Source organism: the organism of the source record quoted next, unplaced genomic scaffold (assembly GCF_019419815.1).
Source record: "Pyrus x bretschneideri cultivar Hongxiangsu unplaced genomic scaffold, Pyrus_bretschneideri_v1 Contig33, whole genome shotgun sequence".
In the NCBI taxonomy this organism is placed as follows: Eukaryota; Viridiplantae; Streptophyta; class Magnoliopsida; order Rosales; family Rosaceae; genus Pyrus; species Pyrus x bretschneideri.
The window spans coordinates 3,560,370-3,568,464 of record NW_025999646.1 but is presented as its reverse complement, the minus strand read 5'-3'; the positions used below and the strand labels follow the sequence as shown (position 1 = coordinate 3,568,464).

The 8,095-nt window shown below is 34.7% G+C and overlaps 1 long non-coding RNA gene across 1 annotated transcript; it reads left to right on the top strand.

Moving 5' to 3' along the window:
* Positions 1-4,082: 4,082 nt before the first annotated feature.
* Positions 4,083-4,546, top strand: LOC125480396. The gene is made up of 2 exons (XR_007260811.1): positions 4,083-4,363; positions 4,487-4,546. It is a non-coding gene; the product is annotated as an uncharacterized LOC125480396 (long non-coding RNA).
* Positions 4,547-8,095: the final 3,549 nt, after the last annotated feature.

Below are 8,095 nucleotides of genomic sequence, written 5' to 3'. Positions count from 1 at the left end.
TGTGGAGAAGAGTCACAAGATGCTTCCACTTATAAATGAAGAGTATCAACACTAGATACTAGTACTAAGTGATTTATATTAATTTTTCTCAAAAAAATAATTTAGAGACCTAATTTTCACTTAAGTGCTAATTTAGAGACAAAATTGACAATTCATCTATGAAAAAAATTGTAGTTGACAAGTAACCTTCTCTTAAATATTTATGTCGATAGATAAATGAACTTTGTAATGCAAAGTTACATGTTAAGAACAGAAAATTTTTATAAGGTATACAGTCGGTCATGAAAAATAAAAAGGAATATTGAAGGGGTGATGTTAAAAAGACAACCACCACCAACTGTCATTTTATATGGCCTACAAAAGAATATCTAAAACTATGATCTTCCAGTGAAAATTCGAAGGGCTGAAACTAGAGTGGAAGAGTCCAGTGGAAAAGAGTATTCACATACACATTTGGTCTCTTCGTACGCATTGGTTTATTTATTTGGACCGCATTCAAAAAATAATTTTCCACGCATCTCACATATATCGCGAAAAAAATTTTGTTGTGGATAATTTGCTAACATAAACTTGTCTTCTCCAACTTTAACATAGCATGATTACCCGCCGTCAGCGGCTCATGCTTTGCTTTCAGATTATGTTGGATTGCCTGGCTGCAGCTTCTCAAATTAACATGCATCTCAGCATTCAGGTTTGTTTCACTTTCTTGTTTTTTATCCTAACTTTGTGGTGTCGTTCGAATTGTTTTGTAGGTTTAGACATTTTAGATTTGGCTTTAGAGAGTTTAGGTTTCATGTCTCCTCTTTCTTTTCTTTGTATTTTTTTTGTTTTGTTTTCTAGAGAGATAAGATTTATGTCCCTCCTTCTTTTTCATATATTTTTTTTTTGTTGGTTTTAGGAGGAGTAAGGTTTATATCCCGCTAACTAGAGACAACTTCTTTTTTCATTATGAATACAAAAAAATTTCATACCACCGAAGTTTTCTGACAAAAAGATATTTCCATGGAAACCAATTCTTTCATCCTTGAATTTGTGACCACAAACTGGGAGAAGAAGATTCAATCCAGACCTACAAAAGAAACATTTTTCCAAGAGGAGCGAACACTAAATATTTGAACTTGGAGAAGAATATTCAATCCACACCCACAAAAGAAACAGTTGTTCCAAGAAGCGTGAAGACTAAATATTTAATGTAATTATTGAAAATTTGAAGAAAATGACGAGTAAGAACAAAGTTAGGCTAAAAACTCCATCCAGAAACCTTCATTTTCACACGGCATCTCAATCCTGGCATACATAGTCAAAGAAGACCAAGACGAAACCGTCAATCACTGTCAGTTTTCAACTCTCCGAACAAATCTACGCCACACTTGATTTTTTTTTGTTGGATTTTCAGCTTAAAAACAAATATATGACAATTACTTTATTGATCAGATATATATATATATATAGATATATATATTTAAATTACTTTAGTGACTGAAAAAATAGGTTCCACAAGTTTATAACAGTTTCCTTTGTATACAAAAGAAAATAGGAAAATGATAAACATATTAGTTTAGCCTCTCAAATACTCTTATTTAATTTTGATCCTTTTTTTTGTTCGATTTATTAAATTTGAATGCCATAGGTTAAGAAAATTGTTAAATTCGATTCTCATAAATAGTGATTTCTACAAAAATTTATTCTTTCAATCCTTAACCTATATATCGTTGCATCAAAATAAAAAAAATTAACAAAAAACTTATCTATATTTTTAGGTTTTTTTTTTTTTTTTTTTTCACTATAGGGTGGGTTGATGATTATAGAAGATACAACCAATGTTAGCTACTCTATTAAAGTTATAATTGAAGGTCTCGGGGTAATTAGCAGCGAAACACATACTTTTAAAGTACACATGAGATATTAGACGATTTTTTTTTTCTTGAACTTGTATGGAGCTGCTAATTTCTCTCTAAATTTTAATTTTAGCCGAATACCGCCTGATTTCTTAAAATTTGCAAATTTTCCCCTTGAACTTTTATTATAATTTGTCTCATGAATTTTAATTTTACAACTGGCCATCATTTTATAGTAATGAATTTGTTGAGATGGCTAATTACTTTTCTTATTTAAATTTTGGTCTTTAAGTGGAATAGGTGAATCGAAACGGATACGTGAATCAAGTCACAAGAAAGGCTAATGTAATGACATCACAATCCCAACATGTTGCTGAAAAAGCAAGACCAAGAAGAAGATTTATGGTTGTCCACATTAGCGATAAATTGAAACTAAAGTGAATGGAGTGAACTAGCGGAAGAAAAGAAAAAAGAAATCATACATTACCTGGTTCCTCTCTAATGTGGGATTTTGTCTACCCATACATACATACATACATGCACATTACATGCATTTACATATATACATGTACATACATACATACATACATACATGTATAATTATATAAAGCCGAACCTCAACCGCGTTACTTTGGAATTAAGCAGGACAAACGGATTTCTCCAGACCATTTCGTTCATCTTTGCTCGTTTATATCTTGTTTCGTTATAGTTCCGTTTGGCGAATGGTTTTCGCCTACGCACTCGTGAGGTCGAGCTCTATCCAAATATGTAAATAAAAGTGACAAAACATTTAGGAATAAAATACGTCCTCAAAAAGTCCGTTTAGTTCATTAAGGGTGTTTTCATCATTTTACTTATCAAAAAAAAAAAAACTATACGCTGTAATTATATACGCGTTGAAACTAAGAATACGAAATACGTAATTTTAAATAGTGAAATCCAAGAACGGAATTTCACATTCAACGCCCGCAGCAAAGCGCAAGCACATTTTCTAGTTAATCCTATAATCGAGGGATTATATGCATTTACATGTTTATATCAATTTATAATCTTCAGGGTATGCTAGTATAAAAATAAAAATATGCTGATTTGTAATCCTAGCTATTAGACCTATTTTCTTGCACGTCTTTAATCAATTGATTAGCTTTTGTTTATCATGTGCGGTCTGTTGTCCTCAAGTTTGTGTCTTTTTCAATATTTCTTATCTGTCTACTTGATACGTGTTTAACACAATGTTAATAGTGTTAAGTACTATTATTTTGTGTTTTAAAAAAAATAATAAAAAATTCATACCATTGAATGAGAGAACACGACACATCCAACTCCCTACCAATACGAATCCAACCCCAACAACCACCTTACCTCGCCAGCGGCCACTATCGTTCCTCGTCGCTTGCCGCCGAGGATCCTTTGTCCACCTTCCTCCTTATTCAAACTAACATACCATATCCAGGTTAGGTACCAAAATCGTGGGGAGAATACATATGACATCGAATTGAATAAGTCATCAAATCAAAGTTGGTGATTGATCTCCAATTGAATCTGTCACACCTCAATCCCGAGATACATTTACGATCGATACATGGCGCGTTACCACATACTTATTCATCTATCATGCCCCGCTTTTGAGACATGACAAAGAAAATAGAGACCAACAGTTCAAAAGTTTAATAAATTTTCCTTTTATTTCATAGCTGCATCCAATCCTTAGACTAGGCTGCCTATGTACCCTAAACGGGATCAAGTCATTCGTAGTTCACCTTAATAATTAGGCTATTTAGCCAAAATGATCCCTAAGATTTACACTCATCGCTTTGGTCTCTGAGATTTGATATTGCTAGAATTGGTCCCTGAATCGTCTACCATCACTCATTTTGGTCATTCCATGAAAAATCTCCATTAAATAGGAATAAAATGACAAAAATACCCTTATTTTTTGTCAAATCATTTTGTCATATTGTTTATTAAATTGAGGGTATTTTTGTCATTTTGATCCTTATTTAACATATTTTTTTCATGGAATGACTAAAATGATTGATGGTGGGCAATCTCAGGAACTACTTCTATTGATTTCAAATCTTAGGGACCAAGGTTTCACACTCAACTAGCGGGTGATTGCTCGACCATACCATTAGGGAGAGGGGATTGAGATGATCTCGAGCATCAGGCGAAGCTGAGACACATCCATACTAGAAGCCATTCGAACTTCCAGCAAAAGGACTATTTCTTAACTTTACAAACCCTAGCTGTCTCACTCCCATTTCATTTCAGATCTCAAACACCTCTCTGTTCCGTCCGCTGCTTCCTCTTTGCCTTTGCTTCCTCTCTTTCTCTCTCTCTCTCTCTCTCCCTCCCTCTCCCTCTCCTTCCTCTCTTCCTCCAAATCACTCTCTTTCCAATCTTCTCCTGTCCTCCTCGCGGATTCCTTCTTCCAAACCATGATTTTCCCTCGCCCTTTTCTAGATCCGACAAAAAGAGGAATTGAAAGAGCTTGCGACGATCATGGCTATATCGCTGCAACAAAGGTTGTGGTTTTATTTATTTGTCAGTTCATAGGTTTTTAATTGTATGGTTACCCATTTGAAATTTATGTAATTTAAGGTGAAAAAGTTTGTATTTTTCTCTAAATATGTTTTGGAATTTTCTAGATCTATTGTGGACTTGACTATGAATTTGAATGTGGGCACTGGGCACGCGCTATTGAAGTCCGATTATGGTATTTAGAAGAACCAAATTGCTTTTTTTTTTTTTTTTCCGATTTGCATCGATCAGTTAATTTGTTGAGTTATTTCATGATTTTGTAAATTTTAAAGTTTTTGAATTTTGAATCCTGGCGATGTACATTTCCTTGAAGAATATATGTTTATGTATTTGCTTAACTTTTGAAAATTTGAATTCGTTCTGCTTGATCACAAGTAGTTGAATTACTTGAATATATTCAGGATTTTAAGGCTCTCAATTCTCTGATATATGAGAACTGGGAGGTTGATAGGTAGGTTCCTTCCATTTACATCATTTAAAAATAAAAATAAAAAACCGAAAAAAAACCAAAACCGAACCGGAAAAAACCGAAACCGAAAAAAACCGAACCGAAAAAAAAATGAACCGAACCGAAATTTCGGTTTGGTTTCGGTTTTGGCAAAAAACAACCGAACCCACCCCTATGAAACCTCCAGAAAAGGGGGAGGTTTTCTGAAAGTGGGCATGGGAGCTGCTACTAACCCGTTTTAGGAGAGACTTGGACCCGTAAACCCACAAAACTTGATCTGCTTGTATCTTCTTCATCCGAACTCCGTTTTGGGTGATCTTGATGTCCATGGAAAGCTCTTGACGAACCCTACACCTCTGTGGTGTTAGATTTCCCAATTTCTTTTCCATATTTGCAGTTTGAAGCTGCAAAGCCCACGAGTTTTCCGGCGGTTTTATCATTTTTCTGATGATTCCAACAACCCCTTCCTTTGAGTGAGGTATGAAACTTCATCTACTCTTCATAATCTTCAAGTTGGTATGCTTATTTTGTGCTTTTGTATTCATTTTAGAGTTGGGTGTTTAGAACCCTAGAAATCCGGTTTTCTCCTGTGAATTTGGACGGTTTCCGGTTAGAAATTATCGCGCGGCCTAGTTGTGAAAAGTGTTTCTCTTGTTGAGCTCTAACTACCACGTAAAGTTGAGCTCATCTAGTTAATGTTGAAAATTTGGGATTTCTAAACCATCCATCTTGACTACCACCATGTGTGGCGGTGCGTGGGATCGTTCACGAGTGTTGTCTAAGTTTCAAATACCTTCTAGTGACCCTGTGAACCTATGTCTAGCTCGGTTTCCAAAAATTCAATTTTGTGGTGTGGTGATCAACTTGGACCGCCACTTGTTTGTGTGATTGACAACAATCCGACCGTTGGATCATAATAAAATTTTAGTATGTTATTCTAGAAGCATAATGTGGACTTTGGGAAGTTATGGATCATAAATCCGATGTGCGGATCTTCAAGATCGAATTACGTAGAGTGGTGAACCCTATCGTTGACCGAGAGTTGAATTGTAGTTAACATGTCTCGATACGTTCTAAATAATAAAATTAGTACTATATGAGACTTAAGTGAAGTCTAGTGGACCTACATTGGTTAGAGAGTGACTTGAACATATGTGATGTGGTTATTACCTTGATTTCTTATATTGGTATCATTTGTGAATATGACTTTGTTTTATAATGTGATATATATATATGTATATATATATATATATGTATATATATATATATATATTTAGCCATAGACCTATGTTTATTAAACATGATTTGGCTTGTGTACTGACGATGATCGTGATATGTGATTTGACGTGCATATTTGAAAGGTGGTTGATTTGCATAAATGGTATGATATGATGAAATGTGAGTGACTTTGATATATGTGAATATGAAATGGTTTTATAATTATGTTTCCTATAAATTGTTAATTTTTATATTTAGCCATCAAGGTAGTTTATGAAGTGGGATTTGGCGTACATATTGGAAATATGGTTTGTTTTGTATGATTGGCCTGATTTGATGAAAGGTGAGGGCTAGTAGTGGACTAAGACCTTGCTTGATTAATCCGCATTGGGGGGGTCATTAGTGTTCCTGCTTGGTTAGTCCGCATTGGGGGACCATACTATATGCATGGATCGCGCTTGGTTAATCTGTGTTGGGCGATCCTTATAGCCATGTATGCTTAGAAGTGATCATGCTTGGTTAATCCACATTGGATGATCACCTCCTAATAGCTATAGGAGTAACTCTGCTTGGTTAATCCACATTGGGGGGTCACTGCTTGCTTGGTTACTTTCTTAGGGATGGCTCTGCTTAGTTAACCGCTTTGGGGGGCCACTTCCTGTTTGGTTACTTATGTAGGCTTCGGTCGAACTGCATCCGTCTAGCCCTACTTTTCATTGTGATTATGGTTGTGAGATATTGTGATTTGTTTCAGATGAACCGTTGGATGTCTAGGTGACTCCTTCAGAGTTTTCAAAGGGTCGGTATTGATTTCTTATGAATGATTTATATTCAAGGTCTATAAATTGTGATTGATGACTAGTTTTATTATTGTATCACATGCTTATATTACTGTCACTCACCCGAGCCTTGCAGCTTATTTGAGTGCTTGATTTGCCAGAGCACCAATCCCATAATGTGGGCATTGACTTTACATATGACAGGTCTAGGTCGATTACGAGAAATCGCTTGATATTTTGGTTCCGTTGAGTGGTTCGGAACCCGATGTTGTTGGATTTTGTTGAGTGGTCCGGAATCCTTGCTCTTGTTCATTCCGTAAGGTGATCTTAGAATCCTAAATTCAAGTAGATGGGAATTACTCACCATAGATATTGTGAAAACAAATTAGAATTATCATGTTTATTACTCATAACCCAAGTGGGGAATTATATAGAGTTTCTTGGTTAATTCGTGAAATGTTTTGTTATCGCATTGCTTGATGAACGTAATTAAATGCTAAGATTGTACATCTTGATTCACGAATTGATTAATTGACAGGATTGTGGAGTGACGTTGGATATGAGTGTCGTTATTATGATTATTTTAGTTGATTAATATTTCTGGAGAATAATATTATGCTTTGTTAATTCTTTAATATGTTACACGCTATGAAATGTGGTTTTATGTGGGAATGTGATGATTTATATGATGGATGAAGTGGAAATGTTATTCGTCTTGTGGGATTATTATGTTAGATATCATTGTTATTGTTATGACTGACTTGTTGATAAATATGGCGAGATAATATGATTGTGCTTCGTCGTTTGTTCTTTGAAAGATTGCATGATATTCATGGCGATATTTTGTTGGGACATAACGACTTATGTGATGAATGTTCGAGTGTACTGAAGTAATGAATTACGAATGACTTGATTCCAATTTAGGGTAGGTAGGCAATCTAACGAGGATGTTAGATGTAGCCATAAAGTCTACAAAGAATAATTGTGCAGTCAGATCTTAAGTTATGTTTCACTTTTTCCAGAGGCGGGGTAAGTTAGAGATGAGTATTTGGTGACGTTACGTGTCGATCCTCGATATATGTCGGGATCGGGGCATGACAGAAATCCTCCAAAATCTTAATTTTTTTAATAAACTTTGATTTGAATGGATTTTAAAATTTTTTAATTGACTACATCTAGATTTGAATGGATTCTAAGATCCTTTAAATTTTTTTAATTGACTACATTAAAATTTTAAAGTCTTTGAAAATTCTTTCAAATCCGAATTTGAT